Consider the following 21,559-nt stretch of genomic DNA (forward strand, 5'->3'; position numbering starts at 1 on the left):
AATACAATCAGATGAAAAGTTTATTTTAGCATGCCACACTGAATGTCAAAGATCATTTTTTATTGGATGGTGGTCGCAAATTTTTCATGTAGTATCTGTAGTGTAGTGATTTCATGTTTGCCTCACACGTGAAAGGTACCCAGTTTGAAATTGGCAGAAACATATTTTGTTACCTAAACACTTTGAATTCAATAATTTCTATTTTGATAACTATATACTGTTGCATTGCTCAATGAAAAAGCAAGCAAAAAATCATATTGCAGAATATCAAAAGTTAATTTCCCTTCTACCATGCATATTGGATGGTGTTGCATTCATGAAGTTTCTGTAGTGTAGTGGTTATCACGTTGGCCTCACATGCAAAAGGTCCCCAGTTCGAAACTGGGCAGAAACGTATTTTGTTACCTAAACACTTTGAATTCAATAATTTATATTTTGATAACTATCTACTGTTGCATTGCTCAATGAAAAAGCAAGCAAAAATCATATTGCAGAATATCAAAAGTCAATTTCCCTTCTACCATGCATATTGGATGGTGTTGCATTCATGAAGTACCTGTAGTGTAGTATTATTCACATTTAGCCAATATGCACAAGGTTCCCCTTCAAAATTGGTCAGAAATACATTAAAAATAGATTTTTTTATTAAATACAATGATCAGAACTATTAATAAGTGAATGTGTCCTCTTTAAATGCAAAGTGGAAAAAATAGCACAGAAATTATTAGAAAATAGGAAAATAAGTTTAGAAAAAAAAATTCTAAGAGAACGGTTTGCCAATGGTACTTCCCGACTCCATAGTGATGAGATCTTCAAAAGTCAGTTTCTGTATTGTAGTGGTTATCACATTCGCCTAAAACACAAAAGGTCCCCAGATCGAAACTGGGCAGAAATATGCTGTTATCTTTAGAATTTTAAAACAAGGGATTTTTGGTTGAAATGCCAAATAAAAATGCAATCATATAAAAAGTTTATTTCATAATGCCATAATGTATGTCAAAGATAATTTTTTATTGGATGGCGGGAGATGCTGTTTCCATGTAGTTCCTGTAGTGTAGTGGTTATCACGTTCGCCTCACACGTGAAAGGTCCCCAGTTCGAAACTGGGAAGAAACATATTTTGTTACCTAAATACTTTGAATTCAATAATTTATATTTTGATAACTATCTACTGTTGCATTGCTCAATGAAAAAGCAAGCAAAAATCATATTGCAGAATATCAAAAGTCAATTTCCCTTCTACCATGCATATTGGATGGTGTTGCATTCATGAAGTACCTGTAGTGTAGAGTTATTCACATTTACCCAATATGCATAAGGGCCCCCTTCAAAATTGGTCAGAAATACATTAAAAAAAGATTTTTTTTTAGTAAATACAATGATCAGAATTTATAATAAGTGAATGTGTCCTCTTGAAATGCAAAGTGGAAAAATAGCGTAAAAATTATTAGAAAATAGGAAAAAAAGTTTAGAAAAAATTATATTTCTAAGAAAAGCATGTGTCATTTGTACTTCCAGACTAGATAGTGATGGGCTCTACGAGAGTCAGTTTCTGTAGTGTAGTGGTTAACATGTTCGTCTAACACGCGAAAGGTCCCCAGTTCGAAACTGGGCAGAAACAAACTTTTAGCTTTAGAATTTTAAAACAATGAATTTTTGGGTAAAATGCTCAATAAAAATACAATCATATAAAAAGTTTATTTCAGAATGCCATAATGTATGTCAAAGATCATTTTTTATTGGATGGCGGGAGATGCTGTTTCCATGTAGTTTCTGTAGTGTGGTGGTTATCACATTCGCCTCACACGCGAAAGGTCCCCAGTTCGAAACTGGGCAGAAACATATTTTGTTACCTAAACACTTTGAATTCAATAATTTATATTTTGATAACTATATACTGTTGCATTGCTCAATGAAAAAGCAAGCAAAAAAATCATATAGCAGAATATCAAAAGTCAATTTCCCTTCTACCATGCATATTGGATGGTGTTGCATTCATGAAGTACCTGTAGTGTAGAGTTATTCACATTTACCCAATATGCATAAGGTCCCCCTTCAAAATTGGTCAGAAATACATTAAAAAAAATTTTTTTTTTAGTAAATACAATGATCAGAATTGATAATAAGTGAATGTTTCCTCTTGAAATGCAAAGTGGAAAAATAGCGTCAAAATTATTAGAAAATAGGAAAAAAAGTTTAGAAAAAATTATATTTCTAAGAAAAGCATGTGTCATTTGTATTTCCAGACTAGATAGTGATGGGATCCATGAGAGTCAGTTTCTGTAGTGTAGTGGTTATCACGTTCGCCTAACACGCGAAAGGTCCCCAGTTCGAAACTGGGCAGAAACAATCTTTTAGCTTTAGAATTTTAAAACAATGAATTTTTGGGTAAAATGCTCAATAAAAATACAATCAGATAAAAAGTTTATTTTAGCATGCCATACTGAATGTCAAAGATCATTTTTTATTGGATGATGGTCGCAAATTTTTCATGTAGTATCTGCAGTGTAGTGATTTCATGTTTGCCTAACACGTGAAAGGTCCCCAGTTCGAAATTGGCAGAAACATATTTTGTTACCTAAACACTTTGAATTCAATAATTTATATTTTGATAACTATATACTGTTGCATTGCTTAATGAAAAAGCAAGCAAAAAATCATATTGCAGAATATCAAAAGTCAAGTTCCCTTCTACCATGCATATTGGATGGTGTTGCATTCATGAAGTACCTGTAGTGTAGTATTATTCACATTTAGCCAATATGCATAAGGTTCCCCTTTAAAATTGGTCAGAAATACATTAAAAATAGATTTTTTTATTAAGTACAATGATCAGAACTATTAATAAGTGAATGTGTCCTCTTGAAATGCAAAGTGGAAAAAATAGCATAGAAATTATTAGAAAATAGAAAAATAAGTTTAGAAAAAAAAATTCTAAGAAAACGGTTTGCCAATGGTACTTTCCGACTCCATAGTGATGAGATCTTCAAAAGTCAATTTCTGTATTGTAGTGGTTATCACATTCGCCTAAAACACAAAAGGTCCCCAGTTCGAAACTGGGCAGAAATATGCTGTTATCTTTAGAATTTTAAAACAAGGGATTTTTGGTTGAAATGCCAAATAAAAATGCAATCATATAAAAGTTTATTTCAGAATGCCATAATGTATGTCAAAGATCATTTTTTATTGGATGGCGGGAGATGCTGTTTCCATGTAGTGTCTGTTGTGTAGTGGTTATTACGTTCGCCTCACACGCAAAAGGTCCCCAGTTCGAAACTGGGCAGAAACATATTTTGTTACCTAAACACTTTGAATTCAATCATTTATATTTTCATAACTATCTACTGTTGCATTGCTCAATGAAAAAGCAAGCAAAAATCATATTGCAGAATATCAAAAGTCAATTTCCCTTCTACCATGCATATTGGATGGTGTTGCATTCATGAAGTACCTGTAGTGTAGAGTTATTAACATTTACCCAATATGCATAAGGTCCCCCTTCAAAATTGGTCAGAAATACATTAAAAAAAGATTTTTTTTAGTAAATACAATGATCAGAATTGATAATAAGTGAATGTGTCCTCTTGAAATGCAAAGTGGAAAAATAGCGTCAAAATTATTAGAAAATAGGAAAAAAGTTTAGAAAAAATTATATTTCTAAGAAAAGCATGTGTCATTTGTACTTCCAGACGAGATAGTGATGAGATCCACGAGAGTCAGTTTCTGTAGTGTAGTGGTTATCACGTTCGCCTAACACGCAGAAAGTCCCCAGTTCAAAACTGGGCAGAAATAATCTTTTAGCTTTAGAATTTTAAAACAATGAATTTTTGGGTAAAATGCTCAATAAAAATACAATCAGATAAAACGTTTATTTTAGCATGCCATACTGAATGTCAAAGATAATTTTTTATTGGATGATGGTCGCAAATTTTTCATGTAGTATCTGTAGTGTAGTGATTTCATGTTTGCCTCACACGTGAAAGGTCCCCAGTTCGAAATTGGCAGAAACATATTTTGTTACCTAAACACTTTGAATTCAATAATTTATATTTGATAACGATATACTGTTGCATTGCTCAATGAAAAAGCAAGCAAAAAATCATATTGCAGAATATCAAAAGTCAATTTCCCTTCTACCATGCATATTGGATGGTGTTGCATTCATGAAGTACCTGTAGTGTAGTATTATTCACATTTAGCCAATATGCATAAAGTTCCCCTTCAAAATTGGTCAGAAATACATTAAAAATAGATTTTTTTATTAAATACAATGATCAGAACTATTAATAAGTGAATGTGTCCTCTTGAAATGCAAAGTGGAAAAAATAGCATAGAAATTATTAGAAAATAGAAAAATAAGTTTAGAAAAAAAAATTCTAAGAAAACGGTTTGCCAATGGTACTTCCCGACTCCATAGTGATGAGATCTTCAAAAGTCAGTTTCTGTATTGTAGTGGTTATCACATTCGCCTAAAACACAAAAGGTCCCCAGTTCGAAACTGGGCAAAAATATGCTGTTATCTTTAGAATTTTAAAACAAGGGATTTTTGGTTGAAATGCCAAATAAAAATGCAATCATATAAAAAGTTTATTTCAGAATGCCATAATGTATGTCAAAGATAATTTTTTATTGGATGGCGGTAGATGCTGTTTCCATGTAGTTCCTGTAGTGTAGTGGTTATTATATTCACCTCACACGCGAAAGGTCCCCAGTTCGATACTGGGCAGAAACATATTTTGTTACCTAAACACTTTGAATTCAATAATTTATATTTTGATAACTATCTACTGTTGCATTGCTCAATGAAAAAGCAAGCAAAAATCATATTGCAGAATATCAAAAGTAAATTTCCCTTCTATAATGTATATTGGATGGTGTTGCATTCATGAAGTACCTGTAGTGTAGAGTTATTCACATTTACCCAATATGCATAAGGTCCCCCTTCAAAATTGGTCAGAAATATATTAAAAAAAGATTTTTTTAGTAAATACAATGATCAGAATTGATAATAAGTGAATGTGTCCTCTTGAAATGCAAAGTGGAAAAAATAGCATAGAAATTATTAGAAAATAGAAAAATAAGTTTAGAAAAAAAATTCTAAGAAAACGGTTTGCCAATGGTACTTCCCGACTCCATAGTGATGAGATCTTCAAAAGTCAGTTTCTGTATTGTAGTGGTTATCACATTCGCCTAAAACACAAAAGGTCCCCAGTTCGAAACTGGGCAGAAATATGCTGTTATCTTTAGAATTTTAAAACAAGGGATTTTTGGTTGAAATGCCAAATAAAAATGCAATCATATAAAAAGTTTATTTCAGAATGCCATAATGTATGTCAAAGATAATTTTTTATTGGATGGCTGGAGATGCTGTTTCCATGTAGTTTCTGTAGTGTAGTGTTTATCACGTTCACCTCACATGCAAAAGGTCCCCAGTTCGAAACTGGGCAGAAACATATTTTGTTACCTAAACACTTTGAATTCAATAATTTATATTTTGATAACTATCTACTGTTGCATTGCTCAATGAAAAAGCAAGCAAAAATCATATTGCAGAATATCAAAAGTCAATTTCCCTTCTACCATGCATATTGGATGGTGTTGCATTCATGAAGTTCCTGTAGTGTAGAGTTATTCACATTTACCCAATATGCATAAGGTCCCCCTTCAAAATTGGTCAGAAATACATTAAAAAAAAGATTTTTTTAGTAGATACAATGATCAGAATTGATAATAAGTGAATGTGTCCTCTTGAAATGCAAAGTGGAAAAATAGCGTCAAAATTATTAGAAAATAGGAAAAAAAGTTTAGAAAAAATTATATTTCTAAGAAAAGCAAGTGTCATTTGTACTTCCAGACTAGATAGTGATGGGATCCACGAGAGTCAGTTTCTGTAGTGTAGTGGTTATCACGTTCGCCTAACATGCGAAAGGTCCCCAATTTGAAACTGGGCAGAAACAATCTTTTAGCTTTAGTATTTTAAAACAATGATTTTTTGGGTAAAATGCTCAATAAAAATACAATCAGATAAAAAGTTTATTTTAGCATGCCATACTGAATGTCAAAGATAATTTTTTATTGGATGATGGTCGCAAATTTTTCATGTAGTATCTGTAGTGTAGTGATTTCATGTTTGCCTCACACGTGAAATGTCCCCAGTTCGAAATTGGCAGAAACATATTTTGTTACCTAAACACTTTGAATTCAATAATTTATATTTTGATAACTATATACTGTTGCATTGCTCAATGAAAAAGCAAGCAAAAAATCATATTGCAGAATATCAAAAGTTAATTTCCCTTCTACCATGCATATTGGATGGTGTTGCATTCATGAAGTACCTGTAGTGTAGTATTATTCACATTTAGCCAATATGCATAAGGTTCCCCTTCAAAATTGGTCAGAAATACATTAAAAATAGATTTTTTTATTAAATACAATGATCAGAACTATTAATAAGTGAATGTATCCTCTTGAGATGCAAAGTGGAAAAAATAGCATAGAAATTATTAGAAAATAGAAAAATAAGTTTAGAAAAAAAATTCTAAGAAAACGGTTTGCCAATGGTACTTCCCGACTCCATAGTGATGAGATCTTCAAAAGTCAGTTTCTGTATTGTAGTGGTTATCACATTCGCCTAAAACACAAAAGGTCCCCAGTTCGAAACTGGGCAGAAATATGCTGTTATCTTTAGAATTTTAAAACAAGGGATTTTTGGTTGAAATGCCAAATAAAAATGCAATCATATAAAAAGTTTATTTCAGAATGCCATAATGTATGTCAAAGATCATTTTTTATTGGATGGCGGGAGATCCTGTTTCCATGTAGTGTCTGTTGTGTAGTGGTTATTACGTTCGCCTCACACGCAAAAGGTCCCCAGTTCGAAACTGGGCAGAAACATATTTTGTTACCTAAACACTTTGAATTCAATCATTTATATTTTGATAACTATCTACTGTTGCATTGCTCAATGAAAAAGCAAGCAAAAATCATATTGCAGAATATCAAAAGTCAATTTCCCTTCTACCATGCATATTGGATGGTGTTGCATTCATAAAGTACCTGTAGTGTAGAGTTATTCACATTTACCCAATATGCATAAAGGTCCCCCTTCAAAATTAATCAGAAATACATTAAAAAAAGATTTTTTTTTAGTAAATACTATAATCAGAATTGATAATAAGTGAATGTGTCCTCTTGAAATGCAAAGTGGAAAAATAGCATAGAAATTATTAGAATATAGAAAAATAAGTTTAGAAAAAAAAATTCTAAGAAAACGGTTTGCCAATGGTACTTCCCGACTCCATAGTGATGAGATCTTCAAAAGTCAGTTTCTGTATTGTAGTGGTTATCACATTCGCCTAAAACACAAAAGGTCCCCAGTTCGAAACTGGGCAGAAATATGCTGTTATCTTTAGAATTTTAAAACAAGGGATTTTTGGTTGAAATGCCAAATAAAAATGCAATCATATAAAAAGTTTATTTCAGAATGCCATAATGTATGTCAAAGATCATTTTTTATTGGATGGCGGGAGATGCTGTTTCCATGTAGTTTCTGTAGTGTAGTGGTTATCACGTTCGCCTATCTTGCGAAAGATCCCCAGTTCGAAATTGGGCAGAAACAATCTTTTAGCTTTAGTATTTTAAAACAATGAATTTTTGGGTAAAATGCTCAATAAAAATACAATCAGATAAAAAGTTTATTTTAGCATGCCATACTGAATGTCAAAGATAATTTTTTATTGGATGATGGTCGCAAATTTTTCATGTAGTATCTGTAGTGTAGTGATTTCATGTTTGCCTCACACGTGAAAGGTCCCCAGTTCGAAATTGGCAGAAACATATTTTGTTACCTAAACACTTTGAAATCAATAATTTATATTTTGATAACTATATACTGTTGCATTGCTCAATGAAAAAGCAAGCAAAAATCATATTGCAGAATATCAAAAGTCAATTTCCCTTCTACCATGCATATTGGATGGTGTTGCATTCATGAAGTACCTGTAGTGTAGAGTTATTCACATTTACCCAATATGCATAAGGTCCCCCTTCAAAATTGGTCAGAAATACATTAAAAAAAGATTTTTTAGTAAATACAATGATCAGAATTGATAATAAGTGAATGTGTCCTCTTGAAAAGCAAAGTGGAAAAATAGCGTCAAAATTATTAGAAAATAGGAAAAAAACTTTAGAAAAAATTATATTTCTAAGAAAAGCATGTGTCATTTGTACTTCCAGACTAGATAGTGATGGGATTCACGATCGTCAGTTTCTGTAGTGTAGTGGTTATCACGTTCTCCTAACATGCGAAAGGTCCCCAGTTCGAAACTGGGCAGAAACAATCTTTTAGCTTTAGAATTTTAAAACAATGAATTTTTGGGTAAAATGCTCAATAAAAATACAATCAGATAAAAAGTTTATTTTTGCATGCCATACTGAATGTCAAAGAAATTTTTTTATTGGATGATGGTCGCAAATTTTTCATGTAGTATCTGTAGTGTAGTGATTTCATGTTTGCCTCACACGTGAAAGGTCCCCTGTTCGAAATTGGCAGAAACATATTTTGTTACCTAAACACTTTGAATTCAATAATTTATATTTTGATAACTATATACTGTTGCATTGCTCAATGAAAAAGCAAGCAAAAAATCATATTGCAGAATATCAAAAGTCAATTTCCCTTCTACCATGCATATTGGATGGTGTTGCATTCATGAAGTACCTGTAGTGTAGAGTTATTCACATTTACCCAATATGCATAAGGTCCCCCTTCAAAATTGGTCAGAAATACATTAAAAAAAGATTTTTTAGTAAATACAATGATCAGAATTGATAATAAGTGAATGTGTCCTCTTGAAAAGCAAAGTGGAAAAATAGCGTCAAAATTATTAGAAAATAGGAAAAAAACTTTAGAAAAAATTATATTTCTAAGAAAAGCATGTGTCATTTGTACTTCCAGACTAGATAGTGATGGGATTCACGATCGTCAGTTTCTGTAGTGTAGTGGTTATCACGTTCTCCTAACATGCGAAAGGTCCCCAGTTCGAAACTGGGCAGAAACAATCTTTTAGCTTTAGAATTTTAAAACAATGAATTTTTGGGTAAAATGCTCAATAAAAATACAATCAGATAAAAAGTTTATTTTAGCATGCCATACTGAATGTCAATGATCATTTTTTATTGGATGATGGTCGCAAATTTTTCATGTAGTATCTGTAGTGTAGTGATTTCATGTTTGCCCCATACGTGAAAGGTCCCCAGTTCGAAATTGGCAGAAACATATTTTGTTACCTAAACACTTTGAATTCAATAATTTATATTTTGATAACTATATACTGTTGCATTGCTCAATGAAAAAGCAAGCAAAAAATCATATTGCAGAATATCAAAAGTTAATTTCCCTTCTACCATGCATATTGGATGGTGTTGCATTCATGAAGTACCTGTAGTGTAGTATTATTCACATTTAGCCAATATGCATAAGGTTCCCCTTCAAAATTGGTCAGAAATACATTAAAAATAGATTTTTTTTTATTAAATACAATGATCAGAACTATTAATAAGTGAATGTGTCCTCTTGAAATGCAAAGTGGAAAAAATAGCATAGAAATTATTAGAAAATAGAAAAATAAGTTTAGAAAAAAAATTCTAAGAAAACGGTTTGCCAATGGTACTTCCCGACTCCATAGTGATGAGAACTTCAAAAGTCCGTTTCTGTATTGTAGTGGTTATCACATTCGCCTAAAACACAAAAGGTCACCAGTTCGAAACTGGGCAGAAATATGCTGTTATCTTTAGAATTTTAAAACAATGGATTTTTGGTTGAAATGCCAAATAAAAATGCAATCATATAAAAAGTTAATTTCAGAATGCCATAATGTATGTCAAAGATCATTTTTTATTGGATGGCGGGAGATACTGTTACCATGTAGTTTCTGTAGTGTAGTGGTTATCACGTTCGCCTCACACGTGAAAGGTCCCCAGTTCGAAACTGGGCAGAAACATATTTTGTTACCTAAACACTTTGAATTCAATAATTTATATTTTGATAACTATCTACTGTTGCATTGCTCAATGAAAAAGCAAGCAAAAATCATATTGCAGAATATCAAAAGTCAATTTCCCTTCTACCATGCATATTGGATGGTGTGGCATTCATGAAGTACCTGTAGTGTAGAGTTATTCACATTTACCCAATATGCATAAGGTCCCCCTTCAAAATTGGTCAGAAATACATTAAAAAAAGATTTTTTCAGTAAATACAATGATCAGAATTGATAATAAGTGAATGTGTCCTCTTGAAATGCAAAGTGGAAAAATAGCGTCAAAATTATTAGAAAATAGGAAAAAAAGTTTAGAAAAAATTATATTTCTAAGAAAAGCATGTATCATTTGTACTTCCAGACTAGATAGGGATGTGATACACGAGAGTCAGTTTCTGTAGTGTAGTGGTTATCACGTTCGCCTAACACGCAAAAGGTCCCCAGTTCGAAACAGGGCAGAAACAATCTTTTAGCTTTAGAATTTTAAAACAATGAATTTTTGGGTAAAATGCTCAATAAAAATACAATCAGATAAAAAGTTTATTTTAGCATGCCATACTGAATGTCAAAGATCATTTTTTATTGGATGATGGTCGCAAATTTTTCATGTAGTATCTGTAGTGTAGTGATTTCATGTTTGCCTCACACATGAAAGGTCCCCAGTTTGAAATTGGCAGAAACATATTTTGTTACCTAAACACTTTGAATTCAATAATTTATATTTTGATAACTATATACTGTTGCATTGCTCAATGAAAAAGCAAGCAAAAAATCATATTGCAGAATATCAAAAGTCAATTTCCCTTCTACCATGCACATTGGATGGTGTTGCATTCATGAAGTACCTGTAGTGTAGTATTATTCACATTTAGCCAATATGCATAAGGTCCCCCTTTAAAATTGGTCAGAAATACATTAAAAATAGATTTTTTTATTAAATACAATGATCAGAACTATTAATAAGTGAATGTGTCCTCTTGAAATGAAAAGTGGAAAAAATAGCATAGAAATTATTAGAAAATAGAAAAATAAGTTTAGAAAAAAAAATTCTATGAAAACGGATTGCCAATGGTACTTCCCGACTCCATAGTGATGAGATCTTCATAAGTCAGTTTCTGTATTGTAGTGGTTATCACATTCGCCTAAAATACAAAAGGTCCCCAGTTCGAAACTGGGCAGAAATATGCTGTTATCTTTAGAATTTTAAATCAAGGGATTTTTGGTTGAAATGCCAAATAAAAATGCAATCATATAAAAAGTTTATTTCAGAATGCCATAATGTATGTCAAAGATCATTTTTTATTGGATGGCGGGAGATGCTGTTTCCATGTAGTTTCTGTAGTGTAGTGGTTATCATAGTAACATTGTAACATAGTATCTGAGGTTGAAAAAAGACAATTGTCCATCGAGTTCAACCTATTTGTGGTTTCCTATGCATGATGATTTGACTAAAATTTCTGACTGATGCTGCTGTCAGCCATTGCATTTTATCCCTATTTATAGTAACTATAATGCATGACTATGCACCATACCCCTGGATATCATTATCCAATAGGAATTTATCTAACCCATTTTGATAGGTGTTGACAGATTCCGCCATTACAACTCCCTCGGGCAGGGAATTCCAAACACGTATTGTCCTTACCGTTCGCCTCACACGCGAAAGGTCCCCAGTTCGAAACTGGGCAGAAACTTATTTTTTTACCTAAACACTTTGAATTCAATAATTTATATTTTGATAACTATCTACTGTTGCATTGCTCAATGAAAAAGCAAGCAAGAAATCATATTGCAGAATATCAAAAGTCAATTTCCCTTCTACCATGCATATTGGATGGTGTTGCATTCATGAAGTACCTGTAGTGTAGTATTATTCACATTTAGCCAATATGCATAAGGTTCCCCTTCAAAATTGGTCAGAAATACAATAAAAATAGATTTTTTTATTAAATACAATGATCAGAACTATTAATAAGTGAATGTGTCCTCTTGAAATGCAAAGTGGAAAAAATAGCATAGAAATTATTAGAAAATAGAAAAATAAGTTTAGAAAAACAAATTCTAAGAAAACGGTTTGCCAATGGTACTTCCCGACTCCATAGTGATGAGATCTTCAAAAGTCAGTTTCTGTATTGTAGTGGTTATCACATTCGCCTAAAACACAAAAGGTCCCCAGTTCGAAACTGGGCAGAAATATGCTGTTATCTTTAGAATTTTAAAACAAGGGATTTTTGGTTGAAATGCCAAATAAAAATGCAATCATATAAAAAGTTTATTTCAGAATGCCATAATGTATGTCAAAGATCATTTTTTATTGGATGGCGGGAGATGCTGTTTCCATGTAGTTTCTGTAGTGTTGTGGTTATCACTTTTGCCTCACACGCGAAAGGTCCCCAGTTCGAAACTGGGCAGAAACATATTTTGTTACCTAAACACTTTGAATTCAATAATTTATATTTTGATAACTATCTACTGTTGCATTGCTCAATGAAAAAGCAAGCAAAAATCATATTGCAGAATATCAAAAGTCAATTTCCCTTCTACCATGCATATTGGATGGTGTTGCATTCATGAAGTACCTGTAGTGTAGAGTTATTCACATTTACCCAATATGCATAAGGTTCCCCTTCAAAATTGGTCAGAAATACATTAAAAAAAGATTTTTTTAGTAAATACAATGATCAGAATTGATAATAAGTGAATGTGTCCTCTTGAAATGCAAAGTGGAAAAATAGCGTCAAAATTATTAGAAAATAGGAAAAAAAGTTTAGAAAAAATTATATTTCTAAGAAAAGCATGTGTCATTTGTACTTCCAGACTAGATAGGGATGTGATACACGAGAGTCAGTTTCTGTAGTGTAGTGGTTATCACGTTCGCCTAACACGCGAAAGGTCTCCAGTTCGAAACTGGGCAGAAACAATATTTTAGCTTTAGAATTTTAAAACAATGAAAATTTGGGTAAAATGCTCAATAAAAATACAATCAGATAAAAAGTTTATTTTAGCATGCCATACTGAATGTCAAAGTTCATTTTTTATTGGATGATGGTCGCAAATTTTTCATGTAGTATCTGTAGTGTAGTGATTTCATGTTTGCCTCACACGTGAAAGGTCCCCAGTTCGAAATTGGCAGAAACATATTTTGTTACCTAAACACTTTGAATTCAATAATTTATATTTTGATAACTATATACTGTTGCATTGCTCAATGAAAAAGCAAGCAAAAAATCATATTGTAGAATATCAAAAGTCAATTTCCCTTCTACCATGCATATTGGATGGTGTTGCATTCATGAAGTACCTGTAGTGTAGTATTATTCACATTTAGCCAATATGCATAAGGTTCCCCTTCAAAATTGGTCAGAAATACATTAAAAATAGATTTTTTTTATTAAATACAATGATCAGAACTATTAATAAGTGAATGTGTCCTCTTGAAATGCAAAGTGGAAAAAATAGCATAGAAATTATTTGAAAATAGAAAAATAAGTTTAGAAAAAAAAATTCTATGAAAACGGTTTGCCAATGGTACTTCCCGACTCCATAGTGATGAGATCTTCAAAAGTCAGTTTCTGTATTGTAGTGGTTATCACATTCGCCTAAAACCCAAAAGGTCCCCAGTTCGAAACTAGGCAGAAATATGCTGTTATCTTTAGAATTTTAAAACAAGGGATTTTTGGTTGAAATGCCAAATAAAAATGCAATCATATAAAAAGTTTATTTCAGAATGCCATAATGTATGTCAAAGATAATTTTTTATTGGATGGCGGGAGATGCTGTTTACATGTAGTTTCTGTAGTGTAGTGGTTATCACGTTCGCCTCACACGCGAAAGGTCCCCAGTTCGAAACTGGGCAGAAACATATTTTGTTACCTAAACACTTTGAATTCAATCATTTATATTTTGATAACTATCTACTGTTGCATTGCTCAATGAAAAAGCAAGCAAAAATCATACTGCAGAATATCAAAAGTCAATTTCCCTTCTACCATGCATATTGGATGGTGCTGCATTCATGAAGTACCTGTAGTGTAGAGTTATTCACATTTACCCAATATGCATAAGGTCCCCCTTCAAAATTGGTCAGAAATACATTAAAAAAATATTTTTTTTAGTAAATACAATGATCAGAATTGATAATAAGTGAATGTGTCCTCTTGAAAAGCAAAGTGGAAAAATAGCGTCAAAATTATTAGAAAATAGGAAAAAAAGTTTAGAAAAAATTATATTTCTAAGAAAAGCATGTCATTTGTACTTCCAGACTAGATAGTAAAGGGATACACGAAAGTCAGTTTCTGTAGTGTAGTGGTAATCACATTCGCCTAACATGCCAAAGGTCCCCAGATCGAAACTCGGCAGAAACAATCTTTTAGCTTTAGAATTTTAAAACAATGAATTTTTGGGTAAAATGCTCAATAAAAATACAATCAGATAAAAAGTTTATTTTAGCATGCCATACTGAATGTCAAAGATCATTTTTTATTGGATAATGGTCGCAAATTTCTCATGTAGTATCTGTAGTGTAGTGATTTCATGTTTGCCTCACACGTGAAAGGTCCCCAGTTCGAAATTGGCAGAAACATATTTTGTTACCTAAACACTTTGAATTCAATAATTTATATTTTGATAACTATATACTGTTGCATTGCTCAATGAAAAAGCAAGCAAAAAATCATATTGCAGAATATCAAAAGTCAATTTCCCTTCTACCATGCATATTGGATGGTGTTGCATTCATGAAGTACCTGTAGTGTAGAGTTATTCACATTTACCCAATATGCATAAGGTCCCCCTTCAAAATTGGTCAGAAATACATTAAAAAAAGATTTTTTTAGTAAATACAATGATCAGAATTGATAATAAGTGAATGTGTCCTCTTGAAATGCAAAGTGGAAAAATAGCGTCAAAATTATTAGAAAATAGGAAAAAAAAGTTTAGAAAAAATTATATTTCTAAGAAAAGCATGTGTCATTTGTACTTCCAGACTAGATAGTGATGGGATCCACGAAAGTCAGTTTCTGTAGTGTAGTGGTTATCACGTTCGCCTAACACGCGAAAGGTCCCCAGTTCGAAACTGGGCAGAAACAATCTTTTAGCTTTAGAATTTTAAAACAATGAATTTTTGGGTAAAATGCTCAATAAAAATACAATCAGATAAAAAGTTTATTTTAGCATGCCATACTGAATGTCAAAGATCATTTTTTTATTGGATGATGGTCGCAAATTTCTCATGTAGTATCTGTAGTGTAGTGATTTCATGTTTGCCTCACACGTGAAAGGTCCCCAGTTCGAAATTGGCAGAAACATTTTTTGTTACCTAAACACTTTGAATTCAATAATTTATATTTTGATAACTATATACTGTTGCATTGCTCAATGAAAAAGCAAGCAAAAAATCATATTGCAGAATATCAAAAGTCAATTTCCCTTCTACCATGCATATTGGATGGTGTTGCATTCATGAAGTACCTGTAGTGTAGTAGTATTATTCACATTTAGCCAATATGCATAAGGTTCCCCTTCAAAATTGGTCAGAAATACATTAAAAATAGATTTTTTTATTAAATACAATGATCAGAACTATTAATAAGTGAATGTGTCCTCTTGAAAAGCAAAGTGGAAAAAATAGCATAGAAATGATTAGAAAATAGAAAAATAAGTTTAGAAAAACAAATTCTAAGAAAACGGTTTGCCAATGGTACTTCCCGACTCCATAGTGATGAGATCTTCAAAAGTCAGTTTCTGTATTGTAGTGGTTATCACATTCGCCTAAAACACAAAAGGTCCCCAGTTCGAAACTGGGCAGAAATATGCTGTTATCTTTAGAATTTTAAAACAAGGGATTTTTGGTTGAAATGCCAAATAAAAATGCAATCATATAAAAAGTTTATTTCAGAATGCCATAATGTATGTCAAAGATAATTTTTTATTGGATGGCGGGAGAAGCTGTTTCCATGTAGTTTCTGTAGTGTAGTGGTTATCACGTTCGCCTCACACGCGAAATGTCCCCAGTTCGAAACTGGGCAGAAACATATTTTGTTACCTAAACACTTTGAATTCAATCATTTATATTTTGATAACTATCTACTGTTGCATTGCTCAATGAAAAAGCAAGCAAAAATCATATTGCAGAATATCAAAAGTCAATTTCCCTTCTACCATGCATATTGGATGGTGCTGCATTCATGAAGTGCCTGTAGTGTAGAGTTATTCACATTTACCCAATATGCATAAGGTCCCCCTTCAAAATTGGTCAGAAATACATTAAAAAAAGATTTTTTTAGTAAATACAATGATCAGAATTGATAATAAGTGAATGTGTCCTCTTGAAAAGCAAAGTGGAAAAATAGCGTCAAAATTATTAGAAAATAGGAAAAAAGTTTAGAAAAATTATATTTCTAAGAAAAGCATGTGTCATTTGTACTTGCAGACTAGATAGTGATGGGATACACGAGAGTCAGTTTCTGTAGTGTAGTGGTTATCACGTTCGCCTAACACACGAAAGGTCCACAGTTCAAAACTGGGCAAAAACAATCTTTTAGCTTTAGAATTTTAAAACAATGAATTTTTGGGTAAAATGCTCAATAAAAATACAATCAGATAAAAAGTTTATTTTAGCATGCCATACTGAATGTCAAAGATCATTTTTTATTGGATGATGGTCGCAAATTTTTCATGTAGTATCTGTAGTGTAGTGATTTCATGTTTGCCTAACACGTGAAAGGTCCCCAGTTCGAAATTGGCAGAAACATATTTTGTTACCTAAACACTTTGAATTCAATAATTTATATTTTGATAAATATATACTGTTGCATTGCTCAATAAAAAAGCAAGCAAAAAATCATATTGCAGAATATCAAAAGTCAATTTCCCTTCTACCATGCATATTGGATGGTGTTGCATTCATGAAGTACCTGTAGTGTAGTAGTATTATTCACATTTAGCCAATATGCATAAGGTTCCCCTTCAAAATTGGTCAGAAATACATTAAAAATTGATTTTTTTATTAAATACAATGATCAGAACTATTAATAAGTGAATGTGTCCTCTTGAAATGAAAAGTGGAAAAAATAGCATAGAAATTATTAGAAAATAGAAAAATAAGTTTAGAAAAAAAAATTCTATGAAAACGGATTGCCAATGGTACTTCCCGACTCCATAGTGATGAGATCTTCATAAGTCAGTTTCTGTATTGTAGTGGTTATCACATTCGCCTAAAATACAAAAGGTCCCCAGTTCGAAACTGGGCAGAAATATGCTGTTATCTTTAGAATTTTAAATCAAGGGATTTTTGGTTGAAATGCCAAATAAAAATGCAATCATATAAAAAGTTTATTTCAGAATGCCATAATGTATGTCAAAGATCATTTTTTATTGGATGGCGGGAGATGCTGTTTCCATGTAGTTTCTGTAGTGTAGTGGTTATCATAGTAACATTGTAACATAGTATCTGAGGTTGAAAAAAGACAATTGTCCATCGAGTTCAACCTATTTGTGGTGTCCTATGCATGATGATTTGACTAAAATTTCTGACTGATGCTGCTGTCAGCCATTGCATTTTATCCCTATTTATAGTAACTATAATGCATGACTATGCACCATACCCCTGGATATCATTATCCAATAGGAATTTATCTAACCCATTTTGAAAGGTGTTGACAGATTCCGCCATTACAACTCCCTCGGGCAGGGAATTCCAAACACGTATTGTCCTTACCGTTCGCCTCACACGCGAAAGGTTCCCAGTTCGAAACTGGGCAGAAACATATTTTTTTACCTAAACACTTTGAATTCAATAATTTATATTTTGATAACTATCTACTGTTGCATTGCTCAATGAAAAAGCAAGCAAGAAATCATATTGCAGAATATCAAAAGTCAATTTCCCTTCTACCATGCATATTGGATGGTGTTGCATTCATGAAGTACCTGTAGTGTAGTATTATTCACATTTAGCCAATATGCATAAGGTTCCCCTTCAAAATTTGTCAGAAATACAATAAAAATAGATTTTTTTATTAAATACAATGATCAGAACTATTAATAAGTGAATGTGTCCTCTTGAAATGCAAAGTGGAAAAAATAGCATAGAAATTATTAGAAAATAGAAAAATAAGTTTAGAAAAACAAATTCTAAGAAAACGGTTTGCCAATGGTACTTCCCGACTCCATAGTGATGAGATCTTCAAAAGTCAGTTTCTGTATTGTAGTGGTTATCACATTCGCCTAAAACACAAAAGGTCCCCAGTTCGAAACTGGGCAGAAATATGCTGTTATCTTTAGAATTTTAAAACAAGGGATTTTTGGTTGCAATGCCAAATAAAAATGCAATCATATAAAAAGTTTATTTCAGAATGCCATAATGTATGTCAAAGATCATTTTTTATTGGATGGCGGTAGATGCTGTTTCCATGTAGTTTCTGTAGTGTAGTGGTTATCACGTTTGCCTCACACGCGAAAGGTCCCCAGTTCGAAACTGGGCAGAAACATATTTTGTTACCTAAACACTTTGAATTCAATAATTTATATTTTGATAACTATCTACTGTTGCATTGCTCAATGAAAAAGAAAGCAAAAATCATATTGCAGAATATCAAAAGTCAATTTCCCTTCTACCATGCATATTGGATGGTGTTGCATTCATGAAGTACCTGTAGTGTAGAGTTATTCACATTTACCCAATATGCAAAAGGTTCCCCTTCAAAATTGGTCAGAAATACATTAAAAAAAGATTTTTTTAGTAAATACAATGATCAGAATTGATAATAAGTGAATGTGTCCTCTTGAAATGCAAAGTGGAAAAATAGCGTCAAAATTATTAGAAAATAGGAAAAAAAGTTTAGAAAAAATTATATTTCTAAGAAAAGCATGTGTCATTTGTACTTCCAGACTAGATAGGGATGTGATACACGAGAGTCAGTTTCTGTAGTGTAGTGGTTATCACGTTCGCCTAACACGCGAAAGGTCTCCAATTCGAAACTGGGCAGAAACAATCTTTTAGCTTTAGAATTTTAAAACAATGAAAATTTGGGTAAAATGCTCAATAAAAATACAATCAGATAAAAAGTTTATTTTAGCATGCCATACTGAATGTCAAAGTTCATTTTTTATTGGATGATGGTCGCAAATTTTTCATGTAGTATCTGTAGTGTAGTGATTTCATGTTTGCCTCACACGTGAAAGGTCCCCAGTTCGAAATTGGCAGAAACATATTTTGTTACCTAAACACTTTGAATTCAATAATTTATATTTTGATAACTATATACTGTTGCATTGCTCAATGAAAAAGCAAGCAAAAAATCATATTGTAGAATATCAAAAGTCAATTTCCCTTCTACCATGCATATTGGATGGTGTTGCATTCATGAAGTACCTGTAGTGTAGTATTATTCACATTTAGCCAATATGCATAAGGTTCCCCTTCAAAATTGGTCAGAAATACATTAAAAATAGATTTTTTTATTAAATACAATGATCAGAACTATTAATAAGTGAATGTGTCCTCTTGAAATGCGCAGTGGAAAAAATAGCATAGAAATTATTAGAAAATAGAAAAATAAGTTTAGAAAAAAAAATTCTATGAAAACGGTTTGCCAATGGTACTTCCCGACTCCATAGTGATGAGATCTTCAAAAGTCAGTTTCTGTATTGTAGTGGTTATCACATTCGCCTAAAACCCAAAAGGTCCCCAGTTCGAAACTAGGCAGAAATATGCTGTTATCTTTAGAATTTTAAAACAAGGGATTTTTGGTTGAAATGCCAAATAAAAATGCAATCATATAAAAAGTTTATTTCAGAATGCCATAATGTATGTCAAAGATAATTTTTTATTGGATGGCGGGAGATGCTGTTTACATGTAGTTTCTGTAGTGTAGTGGTTATCACGTTCGCCTCACACGCGAAAGGTCCCCAGTTCGAAACTGGGCAGAAACATATTTTGTTACCTAAACACTTTGAATTCAATCATTTATATTTTGATAACTATCTACTGTTGCATTGCTCAATGAAAAAGCAAGCAAAAATCATACTGCAGAATATCAAAAGTCAATTTCCCTTCTACCATGCATATTGGATGGTGCTGCATTCATGAAGTACCTGTAGTGTAGAGTTATTCACATTTACCCAATATGCATAAGGTCCCCCTTCAAAATTGGTCAGAAATACATTAAAAAAATATTTTTTTTAGTAAATACAATGATCAGAATTGATAATAAGTGAATGTGTCCTCTTGAAAAGCAAAGTGGAAAAATAGCGTCAAAATTATTAGAAAATAGGAAAAAAAGTTTAGAAAAAATTATATTTCTAAGAAAAGCATGTCATTTGTACTTCCAGACTAGATAGTAAAGGGATACACGAAAGTCAGTTTCTGTAGTGTAGTGGTAATCACATTCGCCTAACATGCCAAAGGTCCCCAGATCGAAACTCGGCAGAAACAATCTTTTAGCTTTAGAATTTTAAAACAATGAATTTTTGGGTAAAATGCTCAATAAAAATACAATCAGATAAAAAGTTTATTTTAGCATGCCATACTGAATGTCAAAGATCATTTTTTATTGGATAATGGTCGCAAATTTCTCATGTAGTATCTGTAGTGTAGTGATTTCATGTTTGCCTCACACGTGAAAGGTCCCCAGTTCGAAATTGGCAGAAACATATTTTGTTACCTAAACACTTTGAATTCAATAATTTATATTTTGATAACTATATACTGTTGCATTGCTCAATGAAAAAGCAAGCAAAAAATCATATTGCAGAATATCAAAAGTCAATTTCCCTTCTACCATGCATATTGGATGGTGTTGCATTCATGAAGTACCTGTAGTGTAGAGTTATTCACATTTACCCAATATGCATAAGGTCCCCCTTCAAAATTGGTCAGAAATACATTAAAAAAAGATTTTTTTAGTAAATACAATGATCAGAATTGATAATAAGTGAATGTGTCCTCTTGAAATGCAAAGTGGAAAAATAGCGTCAAAATTATTAGAAAATAGGAAAAAAAAGTTTAGAAAAAATTATATTTCTAAGAAAAGCATGTGTCATTTGTACTTCCAGACTAGATAGTGATGGGATCCACGAAAGTCAGTTTCTGTAGTGTAGTGGTTATCACGTTCGCCTAACACGCGAAAGGTCCCCAGTTCGAAACTGGGCAGAAACAATCTTTTAGCTTTAGAATTTTAAAACAATGAATTTTTGGGTAAAATGCTCAATAAAAATACAATCAGATAAAAAGTTTATTTTAGCATGCCATACTGAATGTCAAAGATCATTTTTTTATTGGATGATGGTCGCAAATTTCTCATGTAGTATCTGTAGTGTAGTGATTTCATGTTTGCCTCACACGTGAAAGGTCCCCAGTTCGAAATTGGCAGAAACATTTTTTGTTACCTAAACACTTTGAATTCAATAATTTATATTTTGATAACTATATACTGTTGCATTGCTCAATGAAAAAGCAAGCAAAAAATCATATTGCAGAATATCAAAAGTCAATTTCCCTTCTACCATGCATATTG

The 21,559-nt window shown here is 32.1% G+C and overlaps 21 non-coding genes across 21 annotated transcripts; all 21 read left to right on the top strand.

Annotated features, from left to right (window-relative positions):
* Nucleotides 1-321: 321 nt before the first annotated feature.
* TRNAV-CAC (transfer RNA valine (anticodon CAC)) lies at nt 322-394 on the top strand. The gene has a single exon. It is a non-coding gene; the product is annotated as a tRNA-Val (tRNA).
* Nucleotides 395-1,043: 649 nt separating this feature from the next.
* TRNAV-CAC (transfer RNA valine (anticodon CAC)) lies at nt 1,044-1,116 on the top strand. The gene has a single exon. It is a non-coding gene; the product is annotated as a tRNA-Val (tRNA).
* Nucleotides 1,117-1,548: 432 nt separating this feature from the next.
* TRNAV-AAC (transfer RNA valine (anticodon AAC)) lies at nt 1,549-1,621 on the top strand. The gene has a single exon. It is a non-coding gene; the product is annotated as a tRNA-Val (tRNA).
* Nucleotides 1,622-1,769: 148 nt separating this feature from the next.
* TRNAV-CAC (transfer RNA valine (anticodon CAC)) lies at nt 1,770-1,842 on the top strand. The gene has a single exon. It is a non-coding gene; the product is annotated as a tRNA-Val (tRNA).
* A 434-nt stretch (nt 1,843-2,276) lies between these two features.
* TRNAV-AAC (transfer RNA valine (anticodon AAC)) lies at nt 2,277-2,349 on the top strand. Its single transcript has one exon. It is a non-coding gene; the product is annotated as a tRNA-Val (tRNA).
* Nucleotides 2,350-3,719: 1,370 nt separating this feature from the next.
* TRNAV-AAC (transfer RNA valine (anticodon AAC)) lies at nt 3,720-3,792 on the top strand. The gene has a single exon. It is a non-coding gene; the product is annotated as a tRNA-Val (tRNA).
* Nucleotides 3,793-5,884: 2,092 nt separating this feature from the next.
* Nucleotides 5,885-5,957, top strand: TRNAV-AAC (transfer RNA valine (anticodon AAC)). The gene has a single exon. It is a non-coding gene; the product is annotated as a tRNA-Val (tRNA).
* A 1,591-nt stretch (nt 5,958-7,548) lies between these two features.
* On the top strand, nt 7,549-7,621 carry TRNAD-AUC (transfer RNA aspartic acid (anticodon AUC)). Its single transcript has one exon. It is a non-coding gene; the product is annotated as a tRNA-Asp (tRNA).
* A 647-nt stretch (nt 7,622-8,268) lies between these two features.
* TRNAV-AAC (transfer RNA valine (anticodon AAC)) lies at nt 8,269-8,341 on the top strand. Its single transcript has one exon. It is a non-coding gene; the product is annotated as a tRNA-Val (tRNA).
* A 648-nt stretch (nt 8,342-8,989) lies between these two features.
* Nucleotides 8,990-9,062, top strand: TRNAV-AAC (transfer RNA valine (anticodon AAC)). Its single transcript has one exon. It is a non-coding gene; the product is annotated as a tRNA-Val (tRNA).
* An 869-nt stretch (nt 9,063-9,931) lies between these two features.
* On the top strand, nt 9,932-10,004 carry TRNAV-CAC (transfer RNA valine (anticodon CAC)). Its single transcript has one exon. It is a non-coding gene; the product is annotated as a tRNA-Val (tRNA).
* Nucleotides 10,005-10,434: 430 nt separating this feature from the next.
* Nucleotides 10,435-10,507, top strand: TRNAV-AAC (transfer RNA valine (anticodon AAC)). The gene has a single exon. It is a non-coding gene; the product is annotated as a tRNA-Val (tRNA).
* Nucleotides 10,508-12,387: 1,880 nt separating this feature from the next.
* On the top strand, nt 12,388-12,460 carry TRNAV-CAC (transfer RNA valine (anticodon CAC)). Its single transcript has one exon. It is a non-coding gene; the product is annotated as a tRNA-Val (tRNA).
* A 430-nt stretch (nt 12,461-12,890) lies between these two features.
* TRNAV-AAC (transfer RNA valine (anticodon AAC)) lies at nt 12,891-12,963 on the top strand. The gene has a single exon. It is a non-coding gene; the product is annotated as a tRNA-Val (tRNA).
* An 869-nt stretch (nt 12,964-13,832) lies between these two features.
* Nucleotides 13,833-13,905, top strand: TRNAV-CAC (transfer RNA valine (anticodon CAC)). Its single transcript has one exon. It is a non-coding gene; the product is annotated as a tRNA-Val (tRNA).
* Nucleotides 13,906-15,057: 1,152 nt separating this feature from the next.
* TRNAV-AAC (transfer RNA valine (anticodon AAC)) lies at nt 15,058-15,130 on the top strand. The gene has a single exon. It is a non-coding gene; the product is annotated as a tRNA-Val (tRNA).
* An 872-nt stretch (nt 15,131-16,002) lies between these two features.
* On the top strand, nt 16,003-16,075 carry TRNAV-CAC (transfer RNA valine (anticodon CAC)). The gene has a single exon. It is a non-coding gene; the product is annotated as a tRNA-Val (tRNA).
* Nucleotides 16,076-18,459: 2,384 nt separating this feature from the next.
* Nucleotides 18,460-18,532, top strand: TRNAV-CAC (transfer RNA valine (anticodon CAC)). The gene has a single exon. It is a non-coding gene; the product is annotated as a tRNA-Val (tRNA).
* Nucleotides 18,533-18,962: 430 nt separating this feature from the next.
* On the top strand, nt 18,963-19,035 carry TRNAV-AAC (transfer RNA valine (anticodon AAC)). The gene has a single exon. It is a non-coding gene; the product is annotated as a tRNA-Val (tRNA).
* Nucleotides 19,036-19,903: 868 nt separating this feature from the next.
* On the top strand, nt 19,904-19,976 carry TRNAV-CAC (transfer RNA valine (anticodon CAC)). Its single transcript has one exon. It is a non-coding gene; the product is annotated as a tRNA-Val (tRNA).
* Nucleotides 19,977-21,128: 1,152 nt separating this feature from the next.
* TRNAV-AAC (transfer RNA valine (anticodon AAC)) lies at nt 21,129-21,201 on the top strand. Its single transcript has one exon. It is a non-coding gene; the product is annotated as a tRNA-Val (tRNA).
* The last annotated feature ends 358 nt before the right edge of the window (nt 21,202-21,559 follow it).

The sequence above is a fragment of the Pseudophryne corroboree genome, unplaced genomic scaffold (assembly GCF_028390025.1).
Source record: "Pseudophryne corroboree isolate aPseCor3 unplaced genomic scaffold, aPseCor3.hap2 scaffold_1901, whole genome shotgun sequence".
Lineage (NCBI taxonomy): Eukaryota > Metazoa > Chordata > Amphibia > Anura > Myobatrachidae > Pseudophryne > Pseudophryne corroboree.